The sequence below is a fragment of the Pteropus alecto genome, unplaced genomic scaffold (assembly GCF_000325575.1).
Source record: "Pteropus alecto unplaced genomic scaffold, ASM32557v1 scaffold78, whole genome shotgun sequence".
In the NCBI taxonomy this organism is placed as follows: Eukaryota; Metazoa; Chordata; class Mammalia; order Chiroptera; family Pteropodidae; genus Pteropus; species Pteropus alecto.
This window is the reverse complement of record NW_006443124.1, coordinates 16,729,523-16,752,144: the sequence shown is the minus strand read 5'-3', so window position 1 is coordinate 16,752,144 and position 22,622 is coordinate 16,729,523. Positions and strand designations below refer to the sequence as shown.

Genomic DNA, 22,622 nt, shown 5'->3' with positions numbered 1-22,622 from the left:
TCCCTACTCCAATCCTGGCAGGCACCGTGGATTCACCCATCACCCTCCCACATGCAATGTCCAATCCTGGCACATTCCCCTCCATTCCTCCAAACCTGCCTGCTCGCCTCTGTTCACAATAAGATCACACCTCATCACTTCCACTGGCCAGCAGCAGCCTCCTCACAGACCCAGCTAGGCCAGCCCCGCAGCAGGCCCCCCCGGCTAACCCAGACCACCAGGAGTGTGGGCCTCGCTAGCCAGGGCCTCCTGATGCGTCTGACAGCCCACCGGCCTTCCCCTGTCACCCCACACTCTCATTTCCTGCCCAAGAGGTCTGCTGTTCTCCTTGCAACACACTCACAGCCGTGGATCTAGAAAACACTGCTTGCTCTGTCCAGAACGCCGGCCTTGCCCTTTATGGCAGACTCCTGTTCGGTCTTCAAAACCTAGCTCCATGCCCCAGCTCATCACCCCTGCCAACAGAGCAAGTCGCTTTCTTCTAGACTTTCATTGCACCCTGTACTTCCTTCTGTTAAAACACAGATTACGTGGAATTGTAAATACATGAGCTCTCTGGATTCATCTCTGGGCCACCAGCTCTGCTAGAATGTGGATCTCAGTGGAGGTTTACACATGACGGGGTAAAGAAAAAACCAGAGAGCAAGCATTCTTTACATAAGGGGACACCACAAAACACTCAGACGATGTCCTTTGCACCTATGGAACCAAGGGCCCTTCTCTATACGAGAGTCCACATTCTGCCAGCTGTGATAGGGCCAGGCTGAGCGGAGGTCAGATGAACCCCACAGAGAGTCAGCTGGAGTCCTTGGAGAAACTTGCCTAGCCCCTCTGTCTCAGATTCTAGGGGTCGATGCTGCAGAGAAGTCTTACACAATGGGGAGAGGGTCTGTTCCGATCCGGGCACTGGGATGGGGCCAGTGGAAGGGCTCGCTTGCCAAGCTTTGCCTTGAGAGAGGAAGAGGAGTGGGAGGGAGAGATCCTCTTTTCAGACCAAAGATAGTATCTAGTACTGACACCCACCTATTTGGTCCCCTCAATTGTGGGGCCCAAACGTGAGCCTGACGCAGAGTTTCTAGTGGGTCCTGGTGGTTCCCTCTGACCAGATTGCTCCAACAGCTCTTCCCAGCCTTCAGGGCACAGGGCACCCCCTCATCTGGCTCAGCCCCTTCTCAGACATCTTTCGGCCTCAGCTCTGCTTCCTGTCACACTGTGTTCACTGCCCTTAGTCCTGGTCACAGCTGCTCTCATTTCAGCTGTGCTGAGCAGTGACCCCCAGCCCTGAAACAGCATTCAGCTGCACAGGCCCCTGCCATGTCCTAGCTCCAGATGTTGCTGCACCCTGTGAGATGTGACCTGTCAGGTGACCCCTGCATATTGCCCAGCCCCCAGCCCACAGTTGGCAAGACTCCAGTAGGGAAGAGGCTGCCCCAGAGAAGAAGACAGGCATCCTCTCTTTGTGTAGGTTCAAGACCTTCCCTCCTTCCACACCCTGGACTCCAGCCCCAGGAACCCCAGTCCGAGCACAGGGAGGGCTAACATCTCCAGGGACTCAGAGAAGACAGATATCAGTCCTGATGGATCCCGCTGGCCCCGCAAGGACATAAAGGGGGTCTAATGACCAAAACCATTAGGAAACTCAACCTCTAGGCCCTGAATGAGGTCCTAAGACCCTGACAGAGCATGAGGTCTTCAGAGGGGACAGGCCACCAGAGACTTCTGACACAGCGCTTTGCAAAAAGTCTTTCTGCCTGTGAGACCCCTTCAGTCACTTTGAAGCCATCTTACATCTACATCTAGTCATGTCAGGGAAGTGTCACTTCACAGAGTAGGACAGCATGGGTGCTGCTTTCCGAGGCCATGCAATAGATGGATTGTAAACATCATGTTGGAGCATCTAGATGCATTTCCTGCCAATGGAGCTGAAGAAGACAGAGCCTGATAAGGGGCTTCTGGGCTCTCCCCTTGTCCTGTGGGGCTGGTTTGGTCTGCAACATGTCAAGGAAGGGAGGCATCTTGAAGCAGGTGTGCCTCTAGGTTTCGCTTTGATCTCTGAACTCACGGGGACACCAAGTCTAGTGCATCTTGTCCTGCGAGGTGTTGACAAAGGTGGCCACCGTTATGAGAGTGTCAAAGTAAAAGAACGATTACTTAACCAGAACTTGGGGCTGTCCCTCCAAGAAAGCCTTGACCATCCTGCGACACACACAGCAGGCAGTGTTATTGGACAGACATTGGCAAAGCTGTGGGCCCAAGAAAAGGCCAGGCTGCTCGGCAGTTAAGAAGAAACAGAAGCAGTTCCGTCCTCTCTGAGGCAAGGACGCACCTCCCTAGCCTGAAGGAAGCTGCGGAGTTGCAGCAGGTGGACAGCTGACACCTCTGCAAGGAGCTGAGTCCAGGCTTTCCCCTGCTGCTGGTCATGGAATCACCCCCGGCTACATTCCAACAGCCTCTCACACGCACACACTGCTCAGAGACACAGCCACTGGCCAGGGGAGCTTCTATTCCAGCACAGGGCCAGACATTAACTAGGTACTTCCCGAGCACGCAGAGGACAGTGAGTGCTGTGGAGGGAAAGCAAAAGAGTGGAGGGTTGGAAGGGCCAGGGCCATGATGGGTTGAGTGGGGTGGCAGGTTGCAAAACATTCAAGTGGTCAGAGTAGATCATGCTGAAGGGGACACGCTAGCAAAGTCTTGGACGAGGTGAGGGAGGGAGTCACAGCAGCATCTGAGCATCAGGCAGAAGGATACGCCTGTGCCAAGCACGCGGGCCAGGAGGCCAGAGCGAATGCGGGGAGCAGTAGGCAACAGGCACAGAGTGGCAAGGGGGCAATGCAGGGACTCGCTGATTGTAAGGGTGCTGCCTCCTAAGCTGGATGCCGCGGAGGACACTGGGGGTTTTGAGCAGAGGACAGACATGATATCACTGAAAGTATTGTCGATGAGGACCACATTTATACACAATGCCAGGAACAGGCACACCCACAGAGACAGGAAGGAAATTAGATGTTGCTAAGTCGAGGGAGAGACAAATGAAGGGTGACACGTAAGGAGTATGGGGTTTTCTGGGGTGACTGAAATGTTCCAAATTAATTGTGGTAATGGTTGCACAACTCTGGGAATATATCAAAAGCCACCGTAATGGTACACTTTAAACGGGTGAATTATGTGGTATGTGAATTACACATTGATAAAGCTGTTGAGAAGAAAGAACCACTGAAGATCACTGAGGATCTGGCCGGGGCGGCGGGGGGCGGGGCGGTCAGTGCAGGGAGACCCATACATTGATAAAGCTGTTGAGAAGAAAGAACCACTGAGGATCACTGAGGATCTGGCTGGGGGGGTCAGTGCAGGGAGACCCACGAGGGGACTACTGCAGCCATCCAGGTGGAGGTATGTGAGCAAGAGAGGAGTCAGCAGTAACCAAAGCCCTTTGGCTGTGTACAGGATGGAGGATGGCCACTGCAGAGACGGGAAGCAGTGGGCAGAGCAGTGGCACAGGTGAGACTGGAGTGCAGCTGGAAGTATATTGATTGATTTCCATATTTCTATTAGGTGACCAAGGATCAAGGAGGCCATGGGGATATGAGTCTGGGGTGCAGGAGAGGGCTCTGGGCTGGGGACACACATCTGAGAGCCATCGGGATTTAGATGGCACCTAAAACAGCAGTGAGATCACCAAGGAAGGAGTGCTCCAAGGATGGGCCCTGGGGTGCACCAACACTGGAGGGGAGTGGAGGGCCAGCAGAGACTAGTGAGGTGGTCGTAGCCCAAGAAAGTGAGGTCTCCTGTAGGCTATGCCAAAGGTAGGAGGAACCAGCCCTGTCATCTTGTGTCACCAAGAAGAACTGAGGACTGGCTACTGGATTTGGCAACACGGAAGTCATCGGTGATCTTAAGGACAGCTCAGACAGTGTCGGGGGTGTAACAGTGAATGGGAGGATAGGAATTGGAGATGGTGACTCCTTTTGAGGAAGAAGGGAGACAAAAAAGGGACATAAGCCTGTAGGGGACATGAGCTGGGGCTGGGGGGTAGGGACATGCAAGAAGATGGGGAGGCAATGCTGGAGGTCTGTGGAAAGAGGAAAGATGGGGAAAGTCGCCTAAGGAAGGGAGAGTAAATGGACTAGGGAGTGCTGTCTGGTTGCCGGCACCCTGAAGACCCACAGGGGGCTTGTGACAGTCACTGTAGATGAGAGCACCAGGAAAGCGAGGCCACCGTGAGGCCAGCGTCTTCCTTCAGCTCTGTTCAGGGCCTCCCCAGGGTCCCAAGTAGGTAGAGAATATCATCCTACCAGGAGTCTGGCATTGTCCAGCCAGGGTTACAAAGCAAGAGTGACCACAATGAGCAAACATGTAATTTAAAGTCAAGAGGCTAGGGAAAATATGAGAAGACATAGTGGGCAAGAGGCAGTGACGGGTGGTAGCATCGGTGGGGGGAGGTCCACGCTGGACTGCAGATTGGGTAGGGTCCAGGTGCATGTAGAAGGGGACAGGAAATAGCAGGCAGTGTTCAGAGCATGCAGTACTGCAACAGATCCCACAGAGACTGAGGCCACTGATGAAATAAGTGGACACATGAGCACGGTTTGAGTTTTGTTGGAAACTTTGAAACCTGGTGCCATCATCAAACTGGTGGGAAGTTTCAGAATTGATCCCCTGGCAAACAGGAGGAGTCGGCCTCTCCTGGTGGACCTCCCAGAGGACGACCTTGACCAGCTTGGCCCATGATGAGAGCAGGTCTCAGGTTTGGGGAAAGAGAAGGGAACCCAACTCCCAGGAGAATTTGATGGGAGGCCTTAGCTTGAGTCTTGATTCTGCTGACAGATAGGTTGAGCCTCATGGATGAGGTAAAGCCAAGCCCTTTAAAGAAGCTGCTGGAAAACAATGGTGTCCTCTAGCCAAGAAGAAACTGTGGTGTGGGAAGAGAAAGGAGCAAACTTTTTAGCCGGAGACCGGGCCACTGCAGGCTGGGGCTGAGCAACAAAGTCACATCACTGTGTCAACCCCACAGGACAATGTGGACACTTCCCCCTTCTCATGCAGCCTTCCTACGTGACCCTGGACAGGCATCTGGTGCTCACTGCCCCAGAGAGCCTCTAGAAGACACACACTGCCAGAGGTGACCTCATGCTATGGAAAACGAGGCCACAGTGAATCAATCCAGTGATGCGCCACCCCCCCACCCCGCCCCAGCAAAGACAGGAGAGATGGATTGGTTTGTTACTTCGCACTTCCATGAGTCAGAGTTTTTAGCCTCATTACCATCAAAACAGTCAAAATCAATTTGATGTCCAAAATGACGGGAAAATTGCCATGTCAAAGGCCATTTTGTAATTTTAATTTATTAAAGCTGAACGACCGCAGCCTTTGTGGAGTTTACTTTTGGACAGGATTCAAGTTTGCTCTCTCTTTTACTTGAGCAATTTGAATTTATTTCAGTGTTTCAGGAAGTGGCCATTTGTTTTTTTGCACGAAAAGTACAGTTAAAGGAGAGAGAACTCACAGAAGTTTGTTTTTAAGTTCTGAGTACGTGAACAAGGTTTTCAGCATGTGGAAAGTGATTGTAGGCAAAACGTGTGTGTACCTGTCTGTAAATATTTTTTAAAGGGGCAAATAGAGGCCATTTGTTACTTTTTCAAACCAGCACCCCTCTTTCTGCAGAGGGAAGAACCCTGTCTCATCTCATGTGACTCTGGTGTAATCATACCCACCCTGCTCCCAGCTGGCCTCAGGGGAGGCACATAACCCACTCCTGGTACCCCATTTCCCTCCCCACAGTGACTGGACACATGACCGCAGTGAAGCTAATTGGTGGCCCTCCTGCGACCTGGACACTGAGAGAAAACAGCATTTCCCAGGTCAGCAAGCTCACAGGGTCAGCCTGGTACCACTCACATAGGGCCACTCCGAGGGGAGCTCTGAGAGGAAGGGAGCTAAGTCAGAGAGGGACAGACAGATGGAGAGACAGAGCTTGGGTAGCTGTGCCTGTTGTCACAATCACATGCACCAATACACTTCCTTTTTTGGCTTATATGATTTGTGTCTCCATCACCTATACTTTGAAGGACACTGACACATACAGGGTCCTCTACCTTCCTCACTGCTATAGCCCTAAAAATTTTTAAATGACCTGTCCCAAGAGTTCCACTTCTTGAATGATGGCATGAGGAGCCCCATGAGCTTGTTCCTCAGCAAAACTGTAACTGGTGAAAATAATTAAAATAAAACCAACAGCAATAACTCGAAGTCTCTGGAAATTGCCCCCAGGGCACACAGCAAATGAGGAAACATCATTTACATCATTTATTCAAGAAAATCTACTAAATCTTGGGTTTAAAAAACTCAGTAAGCACAGCAAGAGTCCATGGCATTTAAACTATAACCTACTTCCTCCTTCCCTGACCCCACCCCACTCCCACCAGTTCAATCTAAGAGAGGCTCTACCTGAGTGGGTGTGAGCAAGAGGATTAGGTTCCCTTTCCCCTCAGATTCCAATCAAAGGACATAGGGTCTCACGGGGATAGGCTTGCTGCCAGAATTTGTCACCCCTCCAACTCCAAGTTGCACAGGCAAAATTCCTAGTGAGTGTGGCTGAGAAGTCAGTGGCCCTCTTCCTCCACCCATCCCCCATTCATAGGGCAGAGGCTCCACCCCAGATGCAGCAAGATGAGAATACTGGGGCCCAATCACGCTCACACCAGCTTGTTTGTCAGCAAGCCAAAAAGATCAGAGGCTCCCTCCCCTGCCCAGCACCCGGAACAGTGGCTCAGAGATTTTTCCCAAAGAGAGAGGCAGTCCTTAAGAATGTAGAACTATGAACCTCTCCCCAAAAGACTGACTTCATTTGAATCAGGATGTGGACAGTCCAAACCTGAGCATGCTCTCAAAAACAATAAAGGTTTCGATGGTAAGAATTTACCAGGAGGCTGGCAGCTGAGAGCAACAAGCTAAACCTAGGCCAGCTAGTTTGCCAGAGACAGCCAGAAAAATAAACAGTTGTGAAGACTCCTCCCATGGGTAGAACAAATCTCAGACTGGCCTCAAGAACTATCCCTACCCAAATTCAGTTAGATCAGACTATGTAGTAATTTATGCTCCGGGGCATTGTTGAAAATAAAAGAGCCATGAGCCATCAATTAGTGGAGCCTAGTAAGTGGGTGTGATATTAACGAGGCAGACATCTAATAGAGATATCAGGGAGAGAGACAGCCAGAGAACCCTGTTAAAGCCACTATTGTTCTAAGGTGACTGCTTACTTGCCCAAAGCTGTGCTCTCTGAGGATGAATATCAGACTCACACTACTGGGGAAATATAGTCTAGCCAGGTCAAGAAACAAATAAAAAAGCAAACCACAAAATCAAGCCCCTGAGTGGGGGAGGGGGATCAGCCTCCAAAGTTACCATAACATACATATTACCTAAAATGTCCAGTTTTCAAAGAGAGAGAGAGAGAGAGAGAGAGCACGAGCGCGCAAGAGCGCGAGCACAAAGAAAGAAGAAACTGTGACTCATATACAGGAACAAAAAATAGGCAACAAAAACTGCCTGTGAGAAGGTCCAGATGTCAGATTTAACAAAGATTTCAAAGCGGCCATTTTAAATGTGTTCGAAGAACTAAAGAAAATCATGTAAAGGAATAATGATATTCGAAGAACTAAAGAAAATCAAGTAAAGGAGCTATGATGACAATGTCTCATCAAATAAAGAATACCAATAAAGATACAGAAATTAGTTTTTTTTAATGGAAATTCTGGAGATGAAAAGTACCATAACTGAAGGGCACACTAGCATGTCTGAACTGGCAGAAGAAAGAATTTTGAAAATAGAATCAATATACATTATGTGATTCGAAAGACAGGCAGAAAAGGAATGAAGAAAAAATGATCATTCTAAAAGAGGAACATCGTTAAAGGCATGAATATGTATAAATTGGAAGTACCAGAAGGAGAAGACAGAGATAAAGGGGTAAAAGAAAATAGAAGAAACAGTGGCTGAAAACTTCCTGGGTTTGATCAAAAATATTAATCTATGTTACCAAGAAGTCCAACACATCCCAGGTAGGATAAATACAAAGAGATCCACACCCAGAGATATCATAGTAAAAATGCTGAAAGGCAAAGACAAATTAAAATTTGAAAGCAACAAGAGAAACGACTTGCCACATACAAGGGAGTTCTTTCTAATAGGACCAGCAGTTGACTTCTCATCAGAAGTAATGGAATCCAGAAAGCAGTGGAATGGCATAGTCAAAGTGCTGAAAGAAAAACATCCATCAATCAAGAATCTTATATCTAGCAAAATTACCTTTCAAAAATGAAGGTGAAATATAAGCTGTCCCAGATAAAGAAAAACTGAATTTTTTGTGAGCATCTTTCAGAATATCCTAAAGGAAGTTCTTCAGGCTGAAAGTAAGTGACTACAGGTGTTAATTCAAATTCACATACACACACAAAATGAAAAGCACCAGTAGAGGTAATTATACAATTATTAAATAAAACATTGTAAATGTATATTTCATCTCTTTTCTTCCCTTAACTGACTTAAAAAAGCAATGTTATAAAATGTTGTTTATCATTGTATTGTTGGACTTGTAGCTAATGAAAATGTAATCTATTTGACAATAACAGCACAAAGGAGATGGAGGGTAACAAAGCTATGTTGGAGTAAAGAAATACCAAATGGTAACTCATCCACAGGAACAAAATGGAGAAAACCAGAAATGGTAAATAAAATGGTTAATATAACAAACTACAAATATATACTTGTCCTTTCTGCTCTAAGCTTCTTCAAACATAAAATTATATAAAGTAGTAATTATAACAATGCATTGTTGGATTTATAAAATATGCATATGTGTGGTAAGCAGAATTGTGGCCCTTGAAAAATGTCCATGTCCTAATTCCCAGAACCTATGAATATGCAAGGTTATATGGTAAAGGGAAATTAAGGTTGCAATCAGATGACTTTAAGATGGCAAAATTGGGCCAAGTGAGCCCAATATGATCACAAGGGTCCATAAAGGGAAAAGAGAAGCAGAAGAATGGACCGCAGAGTGATGGTAGCATGAGATGTACTTGACCTAATATTATTGGCTTTGAGATTGGAGGAAGGGGGTCATAAGCCAGGAAAGGCAGGGTCCCCTCTAGAGTCTCCAGAAGGAACAAAACCCTGCCAGTACCTTGATTTTAGCCAAGTGAAACCAATTTCAGACTTCTTACCTCCAGAATTGTAAAATAATAAAATTGTATTAAGCCAACATATGTGTGGCAACTTGTTGCAGCAGCAACAGAAAATTAATATAAGGTGTACAGTAATAAGTAATAATAGCTGAAAGAGGCAGAGGAGAAATAAGGCTATACAGAGTAACATTTCTATAGCTCATTGGAATTAACATAAATCTGAAGTTGATTATGATAACTTAAAATGTATATGTAAGAGGTAGGGCACCACCAAAATAGCAGAGTAGGGCATTCCAAAACTCTGTCCTTCCACAAAAGCAACAAAGAACCTGGTAAAATCTGTCAAAACCAATGTTTTTGGAACTCCAGAATTTAATAAAAAATTTACGAAAAAAAAATGCTTAATGAAGAAAGAAGCTGCTGAATTTCAGTAAGAAAGTGCTATGGCATTTTAACTTACCCATTTACCATCCCCGACTCCCTAGCTTAGTGGTGGCCATGAAAAAGGCATCCTATATTCCTGATGCAGAAGCTGGGAGCTATATGAACCTTTTCTCCAAAGAATTATTGTTTTGTGTTTTGACCTGTCTGGTGGCTCCCTGCCTTGTTGCTTCTCCTGGGCTGAAGTAGTTTTCTGTGTAGTGTTTGTTGAAAGCATTTAAAGGCAACCGTATTAGCCACCTGGGGCAAAGGACAACAGTTGGGGCAATGCAATAGACAAATCAAAATCCTAGGTAGGAAGGGGCTTGAGAAAGAGATATTTAGAGAAATAAGTCTCTGGGAAACTCCCACGTATACCAGGATATCTGGAAGGCTACACACATACCCAGGACTGGACACATACTCGGAAAAAAACTTGAGAAGACCTAAAGGTTTCACCTCTGGTTGACTTTTATGTTCCATGCAAGTAGGAAGTGAAGGCTATGACAGAGTTGTAAATAGCCTGGCCACTTACAACTTGAAGAAGTGCCACAACACAGAGCAAATCTGCAAAGATTGGGAGAGCATTTTTTTCCCTTTGGCCCCAAACATTTAAGGAAATCTCTGTCAAATCTGACCACTAAGCTAAAAGAACAGAGATTTCAATGGCCACACACAGCAAAGAATACAGACTTTACAAAATAGATTAGAAAAATCACTAAACATACAACAACAACCCACAACAAGCAGTAACAACAAACTGTGGGGAAGTGAATAAAACTTATTTCCAGAGTTGCCACATCATAATATTCAAAATGTCCAGTTTTCCACGAAAATTTATGAGTCATGCAAAGAAATAAGAAACTGTGGCCCATTCTCAGGAAAAAAAGAAATTAAGAGAAACTTTCCCTGAGGAAGTCTAGACATTGAACTTGCCAGACAAAGACTTTAAATCAACTGTCTTAAATATACTCAAATAGCTGAAGGAAATCATGGACAAAGGCCTAAAGCAAAACAAGAGACAGAGTTCTCACCAAATAGAGAATGTCAATAAAGAGACAGAAATTGTAAAAAAGGAACCAAAATAACTTTGTAGCTGAAAAGTATAACTGAAGTTACAAATTAACTAGATAGGTTCAAGAGCAGATGTGAGCAAATCGGCAAACTTAAAGATAGCCCAATTATCCAGTATGAGGAGGAAGGAAAAAAGCATGAAGAAACATGCAAAGAGTCCAGGAGTCCTGTGGGAAAGCATCACCTGCACCAACATACACATAATGGGAACCTCATAGAGAGAGGAGAGAGTGTAAGAGCAGAAAGAGGTTACATCTCAATAAACCCATCATGAGTTGAGAATATCATAAGTTAAAAATGCATTTAATACACCTAACCTACCAAACATTATAAGGTAGGCTTAACCTAGCCTACCTTAAATGTGCTCGGAACACTTACATTAGCTTACAATTCGGCAAAAGCATTGCACGCAAAGCCTATTTTATAATAAAGTGTTGACTATCTCATGTAATTTATTGAACACAGTATGCAAAATACTCCGGCAACATGGTAAACTGTAGAGTATCAGTTATTTAGCCCCATCCCCACATTGCTGACTGGGCGCTGTGGTTTGCTCCTGTCGCTCAGTGTCACACGAGAGTATCAAAACCCATATCGCTAGACTGGGAAAATATCAAAATTCAAAATTTGAAGTACAATTTCTACTGAATACATGTCCCTTTCTCACCACCATAAAAGTAAAAAAAAAAATCATAAGTCGAAACTTCTTCAGTCAGGGACCATCTATATATAAAGAAATAATGGCCCAAAACTTCCTAAATTTGATAAAACATGAATCTATGCATCCAAGGAGCTCCAAGTTAGATAAACTCAAAGAGATACATACTGAGACATATTATAATCAAATTGCCAAAACACGAAGACAGAGAGAGAATCTTGAAAGCAGCAAGAAAGAAACGACTCCACACTTACACAGGATCTTCCATGAGCTTAAAAGCTGATTTCTCATCAGAAACCATGGAGGTTTCTAGGCAGTGGGATGACATATTTAAAGTGTTAAAAAGAAAATACTGTCAAACAAGAATTCTATAACCAGCAAAACTATTCCTCAAATGTGAAGAAAAAATTAAGACATTCCCATATAAACAAAAACTGAGAGAGTTTGCTGCTACTCCATCTGTCATTCAAGAAATGTTAGAGGAAGTCCCTCAGATGGAAATAAAAGGATACTAAATAGGAACTCAAATCCATATGAAGAAATAAAGAATGCTGATAAAGATAACTACTTATTCTTGGTTTGTAACTTTTTTTCCCCTACGTGATTAAATAAACAAATGCACAAAACAATAATTATTCATCTACGTTAATGGGCATATAATGTATAAAGATGTAATTTGTGACATAACATCACAAAAGGTGGGGGATACTGAGCTGTATTGGAGCACAGTTTTGTTTTTTGTACAATATGGAAACGAAGTTGATATTCATTCAAAATAGATTGTTATACATTTAAGATAATAATTATAATCCCCTGGGTAACCACTAAGACAATGACTTTAAAATACATAGATAAAAAAATAAGAAAATAATCAAAACAATATAGCAGGAAAAAATTAAACACAAAAGAAGGAAGTATTTTGGAGGATTTGAGAAACAAAAATGATATGACATATAGAAAACAAGTAGCAAGTGGCTGAAGTCTTTCCTTATCAGTAATAACTTTAAATGTTAATGGATTAAACTCTCAACTAAAAGGCAGAGATTAGCAGCGTTGATTTTTTAAAAAACCATGATCCAACTATATGCTGTCTATAAGAGATTCAATTTAGATCCAAAAACATAACTAGGTTGAAAGCAAAAGGATGTAAAAAGAAATTTTATGCAAATAGTAAGCAAAAGAGATCTGGAATGGCTACACTAATACAAAATAGAGTTGAAGTCAAATTTTATAATAAAGAGGAACATTATATATTGAAGAAAGGGCCATCAAGAAGATATAACAATTATAAACAATATGCATCTAGCAAGAAAGTCCCAAAACATATCAATTGCAAACAGAATTTAAGGGAGAAATAGACAGTTCTACAATAATAGTTGGAGACTTTAATATTCCACTTATAATAATGGATAAAACAATCAGCCAGGAGATCAATAAGGAAAGAGAGGACTACAACACTACTATAAAGCAACTAGACCTTACAGACATATACACGACATTCCAACCAAAAATAGCAGAATATCCATTCTGTTCATGTACAATTGAACATTCTCCAGGACAAACCATATGTTAGGCCATAAAAGAAGTCTCAATGAAGTTTGAAAGACTGAAATCAAAAGAAGTATCTTCTCCAACCACAATAGAATAAAACTAGAAATCAATGACAGAAGAACGACTGGAAAAATCACGCACACACACACACACACATGCACACACACACACACACACAAAACAGAAACTAAACACACTCTTAAATCAGCAACAGGTCAAAGAAGAAATTACAAAAGAAATTAGAAAATGTCTTGAAAGAAATGAAAACTAAAACACAGCATATCCAAAACTTATGGGATGCAACAAAAGCAGGGACCAAAGGAAATTTTATAGCTATAAACATTTACATTAAAAAAAAAAAAAACTCTCAAGTCAATAACCTAACTTACACCTTAAAAAACTAGACAAAACCTAAAGCTAGTAGAAGAAAGAAAATACAAATTAAAGCAGAGATAAACAAAATAGAGAAAGAAAAACAATAAGGAGAATCAACAAAACCAAAAGTTTGCTCTAAAAAAAATCAACAAAATTGACAAATATTTAGCTAGACTGACCAAGATAAAAAGAGAGAAGGCTCAAATTACTAAAAGCAGAAACAAAAGTGGGAACATTAGTACTGAGCTAATACAAATTTTAAAAAAGGATTATAAGAGAGTACTATGAACAGCTGTATACTAACAAATTAAATAATCTAGATGAAACAAAAAAATTCCTGGAAACAGATGAACTTCCAAAATTGAGTAAAGGATTAACAGAAAATTTGAACAGACCTATAACAAGAGACTGAATTAGTAAACAAAAACTCCCAATAAAGTAAAAATGAGAACCAGATGGCTTCCCTAGTAAATTCTACCAATCATTTAAAGAAGAATTAACACCAGTTCTTCTCAAACTCTTCCGAAAAACTGAAGAGGAGAGAACACTTCTAAGCTCATTTTATGAGTCTGGCATTACCCTGATAACAAAGCTAGATGAACACAGCATAAGAAAAGAAAACTACAGATCAATATTGCTTATGAATGTAAATGCAAAAGTCCTCAGCAACATACTAGTAAACCAAATCAACCGCATATTAAAAAGATGGTATACCATAACCAAGTGAGATTTATTCCAGGTGGTTCAACCTCTGAATATCAATCAATATAATATACAACATTAAAAGAATGGAGGAAAATAAACCACGCAGTCATCTCAACTGATGCAGAACAAGCATTTGGCAAAATCCAACACCCTTCATGATAAAAGCACTCACTAGACTACAAATAGAAGAGAACTTCCTCAATCCAATAAAAGGCTTTTCTGAAAAACCCACAGCTATCATCACACTCAGTGGTGAAAAACAGAAAACTTTTTCTCTAAGATCATACACAAGACAAGAATGCCCACTTTTGCCACTGCTGTTCAGCACAATACTGGAATTTCTGGCCAGAGCAATTAGGCGGGAAAAAGAAATAAAAGGCATTTAAACTGGAAAGGAAGCAGTAGAACCTGTTGAGAGGAAATGAGGAATGAGTGCGAATGGTACGAGGTTTCATTGTGGGCTGACAAAAATGTTCACAAGCTGACTGATCACAATGGTTGCACAAATTTGTGACTATACTGAAAAACCATAAATCGTGCACTCAGAATGGGTAAATTAGAGCATATGAATTATATCTCAATAAACCTATTATAAAGAAAAAATTAAAAAGAAAAACCTGCCTCTTGACTTCTGATTTCTCAGAGTCATTCCCGGTCAGGCCCAGGCCCCAGGTGACACTTGGTGGTGACTTCCATGGCTGCTCACACTTTAACCACCAACTAACAAGGCCTCTTGGTCGTGCTTTGTGGCTGTCCAGTGTTGCATAGTGCAAGGCCCTGGGAGGCCACTGGGTTAGTTGTATTCTCACCAAGAAGGGGAGTGAGTTCTCCTGGTGAGAGCCAAGTGCATGCCTCCTTTCCACACTAACTCCCCACATTAACAGCCTCTGCTTGCGTTTCGGCCCGTGGGCACCTTCCATTCTGCTCTCACACGTGGCTTGTGTCAAGTGGGCCCTGGCCAACTGTTTCCCCAGGGGGAGGAGCAAAGACTTCATCAGCTTGTCCTCTTGTTCATCCCTCATGGGGGCTTAGGAAGCACCTGAAGCTGGCATAGCAGGAAGAGGCCATATCCCGCACCAGAGAGGCCAGAGTTTGAGTCCCAGTTTCTGCCGTTTTCTCACAGCACCATCTCTGGGCCTTCCGTTTCCAATCCATAAATGAGGCTCTTTTCAACTCTCCAGGCCTTGGTGAGAATGTACATATGTGAAATTGACCTCCACACGATCCTGGAGGCAAAGTTGTGTAAAGGCTCAGGGGCCAGGGAGGGCTTGAGCTTGCTACTCCAGAAAAGCTGCAGGAATTAGATTTCTGCCAATGAGGGATCTACTCTAGCATAGCCCAGTGTGGAAATTATGCTCTGGCCAAAAGAAGCAGAGCCCAACCCCCTTCCACCACCTCCCCAGTTTCTGGATAAAACCAAAGCCCAGGCACATGGGAGACAGAAACCAGCAGGACCCCTGACGGCAAGAGACTGGTCCCTTTTCATGGGACAAGCAGCAGGCATTTGCAGGTATCTGCACGGGAGCCCGGGGTTGAGTCTGAGAACTCTCAGTGAGCTGAACACAAGACCTTTGTAGACCTAGGACTAGTGGCTGGTAACCAGCCTAGGGGCCCGCTACACAGAGGTGACTCCTGGATCCCAGGAGCAAGGCCTGGGCTGAGCTTGGTTCGCCCAGAGGCAGGGCGGCCTTCTCACCCATCGCCCCAGCCCCACGGGAGGCGAACCCCTCTGGCACTGTGTAAGAGGCTGTGGACTGCCTTCAGCCCACACATGTTTCGTCCAGCCCACAGCACATTTTTCTAATGCAGAAATTTCTTGAGAATTACAAATATAAATGTCCACCCAAGTTTTGATATCTAGTGCTTCTATTATCATTCAGTTTTAAGTATTTTTAGTTTCATTACTATTTCTTCTTGGACTCAAGAACTACTTAAAAATATTTTTTTAATTTCTAAATAATGGAGATTTTTATTTGGGGTATTATTAACTTATAGGCATGATGATACAGGAGCAGAGTTTGCATCACGACTATTTTCTTAATTTTCATGAGACATGCACTAAATTGATCAATTTTTTTCATGAGAGTTGCATGTGTGTTTGAGAAGAATGAGGGACCTCTACTTGTCAGACACAAAATTTATCTATGTCCATTAAATCACGCACATTATTTGTGTTTTTCAGAACTCTTTCTTGGTTGATTTTTTTTTTTTTTTGGTCTACTTAATCCAACACTAATTGGACAAAAATGGCCTAAATCTCCCAAAATGATGATAGATTTGTCAATTTCTCTCTATTTCTAACAAAGTTTACATCAAATACATTGAGGCTGCTTTATGGAGTGAATGACGCGTTAGAACTGCTCTGTCATCTGGGGAAATGACCCGTTCTCATTAGATGCTGACCTGTCCTTCCCAACAAGGCCTTGAGTCTATTGAGTCTGAGATTAATACAAAAACGGCGGCTTGCCTTTGGCTGCCTGATATTTCTGTTTCCATTCTTTTCTTTTCAAATTCCTCCTGCCTTTACATTTTGGTTGTATGTCTGGTAGAGCACAGAGCTGGATTTCAGATTTGATTGATCCACTATAAATTCATTTGTCTTTGAACTGGTGACTTTTTAATCAATTTACATGTATTCTGATTCTTGATAAAACTGGACTTGTCTCTCTCATCTAACTCTATTATTTAAACTTTGGTTTCCCTGTCCTCTTTATAACTTTTCTTATAAATTGGTCTCCCCTCTTTTCTCTAATGTATCTTCTCATGGCTCTGCTGGCCAGCCTGGCCCTAGCTGCCACCGCGGACACATTCACACACGTGCACACACAGACACACACATCCGTCCACACATCAGTTCTGAACATCAGCACCAACTCAGTCTCGGCAAGGGGTTCTCCTGTTCTTATTTCTTCCTCTTTGGGGATGGGGGTTGGTGAAGGTTTGTGTTGCTATTTCTCAGATTCCACATCTTCCAGCTTTTAGAGCCTCTCTAGAGCTGACCAGCATCCTAGCTATTGTGCCATCTTGGCAGAATCTCAAGTGCCGCTTCAGTGTCAATGCTGAGATCATTTCAGGAGTATGGAGAAGACTACTCCTTCAGTGGAAGCATGTGCTAGACTTTTTTTTACCAGCGTCCCCACTGATCTTTACTTGGGCTTCACAAACCCAGGTTGCTGCCTGTTTTAAGTTGCTGTCATGGAGAGGCACAGGAACCCAGCAGACTTGACCCCAAGCTCATCTCCATATTTGGTGATGGGACTAAGTGTGTGAGATGCAGCCACACCCTTAAGCGGCCCAGACGGGGCTTTCCTTCTGCCACTGAGCACTACTGTGCAGATTTGTAGTAACAGTAGTATTTTCTTTTTCTTTTTATTTATTTATTTATTTAAGCGAGGCAACCCTGGGTTGACCTCACAGACTGCAAGGACCTTGTCAGCTTACAATCCCTTATTATTTTTACTTTTTTTTTATGCCTACAGCACCCGGTCTTCCTAGGTGGTCTCCCATCCAAGTACTAACCAGGCCCGACCCTGCTTAGCTTCTGAGATAGATTAGATTGGGTTTGTTCAGGGTGGCATGGTCATAGACATAGTAGTATTTTATATTCATGTCACCAGACATCTGAAGCTCCCATACAGAAGGGCCCTAGGACTACACACCCTGCATGGAGTCCTTCTGAGGACTGGCCTAGAAAGTATATGTAACAGGGTCTTAAACTAAATGTTTTCTGAAGAAATAAATAAAAGCCCCTTCATCCCTGTCTCAAGAGGGGACCAGTAACCAATAGAGAAGTGGCCATGGTTACAGATAAATCAGAAGAAGGAGCCAGGAGGCTGGCCCACAGCTGGCCAAGAGTTGGAAATAGTCAGTGGCACAGGCATGTGGCTCTGGAAAACATGGCACAGCCAGTTGCCCAGCAGAGCCAGGGCCACAGGGAAGGGCCTCAGAGTCCACGACGGAGAAGATGGAGCCTGCATGGGCACAGGGGACCACATGGTGAACCATGAGCTTGAACAACTGCAAGAGACGTTATTTTAAAAGACAAGGGGTAAGGCCAGACCCATAAGGCCACATAGTGTGTGATTCCATTTCTATGAAGTACCCGGAGTGGGCAGATCCATAGAGACAGGAGGTAGATTAGTGATTGCCAGGGGCTGAGGAGAGAGAATGGGAACTGGCTACTAGTGGGTACAAGGTTTCTGTTTGGGAGGACAAAATGTTCCAGAACTAAATGGTACTGATGGTTGAACAACACTGCAAATATTACTCTAGAAACACTGGATGACATGTTTTTAAATGGTTAAAATGGCGAATCTTATGTTATAGGAATAAAAAAGAAAAAGAAAAAAAGGCCAGGCACAGCAAATGCTTACGGGACCCAGAGGGAAATGGTAGTGAGTGACCCCAGCTGAGGGTTGCAAATTAAACCCTGAAGAACATGCTCCAAGCCCCCAAGGTCACGCATGCTCCCTCTCACGGGCCCTCTGCCTGGCTGTCCTACATCAACGTGTGATAGCGCCAAGAATGTGGAGAAATATATTTCAACTAAAGGAAAGACAATGGAGTACATTAATGAAGGGCCCCAGATTGGGGGGTAGGGGGAGTCACTGGAGATGGTGGGACTGGGGAAAGAGCACATGGTTCCTACCCAGGGGTCTCCCATGCCCACCCGCTGGGCCCCCAAAGTGTGCAGAACCATGCTGCCAGGGGTTCTGATGTCTCACAAAGCTATAAATCCTCTGAAATATTAGCACAATTTGTTCTATCTGTTTTGTGACACAGTGTGAGAAAAACGTGTCATGGTGTCTGACAAAGCCCTGGCTGGCAGTTCTGATCTTCTGCTCAGCTCATGAAGGTCCCAGGTGCACGGCAGGCTTTGATGGGAGGTTCTGCACCCCTGCCTCTCAAGAGCACAGGTCTTGCAAACACCTGCTGAGTGGATGAACAAATGAGTGAGTGAATAAGGGAATGAATGAATGAGTGAGTGAGTGAGTTTATGAATGGACTCTGACACTGGAAAGTGAACACTTCATGTCCATGACAACTGAGTCAGGTGACAACTGAGTCAGGTAACAAAGTCAAGGACAAGCATGGTGGCAGGGCTGTTTCTAAGCATTTTAGGGGTAGAATTGGACAGGCTTGCCTATAGATCAGCTCTAGAGAGTGGGGGAGGGGCTGAAGATAACAGGCTAGGTTTCTCTGGACCAGACACCTGCCTTCAGGGACCAGTAATACCAAGGTCAGTCATTAAAGCAGGGAAGAAGGGAGGAGGAGAGTCAAACTTGAATTCAGCTGATGTGCACCTGTCTGTACCAGGCCTGCAGGCCCCTCTCTCCCTGAATCTGGAATTCACAGCCACTTATAGTGACAAGACAGGCCATCACCAGCACCTGAAGAGGGAGCAGGGCTCAAAATCAGAGCTCGAATTGAGCCAGATGTCTGACCAGAACACCCTGGCCACCTATAAAAGCTTCTAGGAGGACATTAAGGAGTGGGCCTGAAGGTGGGGCAGAGATGGCTGATGCGGCCTCTGCACCTAAAAGTGGACTGGATTTAGATCAATCTTATCCCTCATCTTTCCTCTGTCTATCCACCAGTGAGGTCAGACCCTTCCCATTGTTTAGCTTCAAGGTCCCCACACTTCTGTCCCTTCTCCTGAGAGCCAGTCAGTGCCCGGCTCAGGGGAGCGTCAACAAAGCCCTAACACAAGGCTAGCTCCCACGACTTTGAGACAGAGGCCTACCCTTCCTCCTTTCAAGGGGCAGCAGGTGGGAAAACCACCATGTTGATTTTTAATCCTCGGCCACTGCTCAAGCCAGGCATAGTTACACAAGAGGCCAGGCTCTGTCTCTCATGTCGCCAGCATCCAGGGGGAGCAGGTGGCTCTGCAGGAGCAGATTTGGGGCCAGACTGCCGAGGCCCAGGTGCAGCATGCAGCCACTCGCCACTGGCCAAGCCACCAGCGTTGCCGAGCCCCTCTGCACAAATGTGGCAGGTCTGGAACTGGCTCCTATCCCACCGGCCGATGTGGTGGCCCTGGTGTTGCCCACACTCACACCTGGGCTTTGGCAAGTTGTCCACCAGTTCCTTCGCTGTCCCCCAGCATCTCCCACAGCTCAGCCTTTGCCCATAGCTCTCTGAGGCCATCCTCCTTCCCCTAGAAGATGGGAGAGTCTCATTCTGCCCTCAGGGCACTGCGGCTCAAGGGCCCCTGTAAGTGGCGTACAGGGATCCCCCCACCACAAGGTCGTCTCGTCTCGTGACCTATACTTGGGCCGCAGGGACCCACTGACAAGGGCTGCAGTGTCAGGACCGTGGTGTCAGGGCTGCCCACAGAGGTCTATGCACCATGGCCCAGGGGGCAGGGCCCACCCAGCCCCGGGACACCCCTCAGTGTCCCACAGCTCATTCCATGAAGTGTAAATGTGTCTGCTCTGTACACACATACGTGTGCACATGGACATGTGTGTGCATATAAGCATGTGTGGTGGGGAGAGACAGAGAAAGAGAGAGCATGTGCATTGGTAACTACCCGCTGGTGGTTACCTCTGTCCCGGAGTCTCACTCCGTGGCCGACTGGGGCCGGTGGGGCCAGAGTGAGCAGAGGGGCAGAGGGGCAGATGAGATGCATCAGGGGAGGAGCTCAGGTGCCCCACTGAGAAGAGGCACACCACTGCCCCCAAATCCTGCCTACAGGAGCAGGCCCCCAGCTGCCAGGCCCTCTGAGAAACTGAGAATTGAAATTTTAATGTGCAACATCCTGACTTTTAAGTGTACACTCATGGTTTTTGAGGACACAGTGCGAGTCAAATAAAACATGTGTGGGTGGTTGTAGGGCTACAGCCCGGGAGTGGCCGAATAAGGCCTGGCTTTGGCCCAACACCTTCGCTTTTACAAATGGGGACCAGCAAGCCAACGCCATGCAGAGCCCCCAGCACCCTCCCCCCATTCTGGCTGCCACAGCCCTTGGGGAGCACCCACACACTCCAGGCACCAAGGACACCAAGTTAGGGGCATGCGGGCCCTGAACCCTGAACTCTCCATCACCAGGGGCCCAAACTGAGTTTTCTGAAGTGGCTCAGGTGGGTCCTGCAGGGCGGCCGCTTCTCAGTGTGTGAAGACCTGTGCCTCTCCTAGTCCAAGGTCCCGGGACAAGATGTGCCCCGTTTTGTCCTACTAATGATGAAAGCCAAGACTGTAAGTAGCTCCCAGGACATCGCCCAGGGCAAGGAGCTCAGTCATGTGACCAGATCCTCTTGCCCCTACATTTGACCATTTTCTCCTGAAGCTACAGGGGCCGGAGGACCGCAGAGCATGCAGGGAAGCAGAGGGACTCAGAGCCCTGGGACTCGGTTCCAGATGCAGCAGCCACCGGGTCTGTCCACCCTGGCTCCTTCTGGCTTGGCCAGTGAGGCAGGGCTGCCCTAGCGCTTGGTGGGCAGGGGAGCCATTTCCAAGGGTCTGGGGGCTGATTCCAAGCAAATGGCCATCCCGCCCAGGTTCTGTCTGGAGGCCCTGAAGCAGCCTCCCCGCCGCACCCCTTCCCGTTAACGCTCTGCAGATGTGCAGACCACCGGCTTCCAAGGAAAACACGCCGACCGCAGATCTCTCCTCACAGAAACGGAACCGCCGCGAAGGTCTCTTGTGACATTCCCGAAATGAAAATAAAAATTCCTCTGAAGTACATTTCCATTCCAGGGCCGTGCCAGCCACACCAAGAGCCCCGTCTGGACACCGTGGGAATGCCATGGGAATGCCTGGTTCCTGGGTGCTGAAGCCACCTGTGACCCTCTCACCATCACCGCCACCAGGGATCTGCTTAGCCTGTATACAGTTTTTGAAATTTTTGAATTAGTTGCCAACATTTGAAAATGAGGAGGTTTTATATAAAATCCCAATTTCCGGTTTCTCTTGAGACATCAGAAGTCCTCCCACTGCCCAACTCATGGTGGCTTGCACCCCAAAACACTGGCATCAGAGACCCTGCAGAGATGTGTCCCTCACTGTCCTCCATGGACACATGACCCCCAAGTTCTGGGCAAGGTCACAGGGACACAAGCTCCTACCCTTGGGGGCTTTGACACCCCTAGGACTTTGTGTCACTGCCCCTCCCGAGCCAAGTATTGGACACAGATCCCTATACCCTATGCACACACTCTAGCCTGTAGCCACCCACAACCATGGCTCTGGGTTGGGTGAGTGGGGTCAAACAGGCCATTATTCCCCTTGTCCTCAACCTGAGCACCCCCCCGAGTCCTTGACCCAAACAGCCTATACTGAACTCAACCCCCTGATTCCCGTTCCCCCCAGCCCAATGGAGGCTCAAGCCTGTGATCTAGGGATCTCGACAGCCCTTGATCCTTTACCTTATTGGTCATCACCTGGCCTGGTGCCCAAATTCTTCATTCTGCTAAGGTGACTCCATCACCTGTTAAGCCCACTTATCCCCGCCAAGCCTGGCCGGCCCAGCTCTGGCCCATGAACTGTCAAAGCATTGAGGATAAAGAGGGTGACAGTGACCCCTGCAACACACCCCAGAGGCCAAAGAAAAGCTCCAACCCCAGGCAGCATTTCTCCCAGCTAAGAATCTGCAGATGGCAGTTTTACCCGTCCCAAACACGAGTCCAGAGAGATCTGGATACAAGTCTTTAAAAAAA

At 45.8% G+C, this 22,622-nt stretch overlaps 1 protein-coding gene and 1 pseudogene across 1 annotated transcript in view; both read right to left on the bottom strand.

Moving 5' to 3' along the window:
* ADAMTS2 (ADAM metallopeptidase with thrombospondin type 1 motif 2) overlaps nt 1-22,622 on the bottom strand; it is a gene marked incomplete at its 5' end in the record, with an annotated part of 202,720 nt that overhangs the window by 99,367 nt on the left and 80,731 nt on the right. The gene's annotated exons all lie outside the window — the stretch shown is intronic.
* Nucleotides 17,436-17,553, bottom strand: LOC112472031 (annotated as a pseudogene).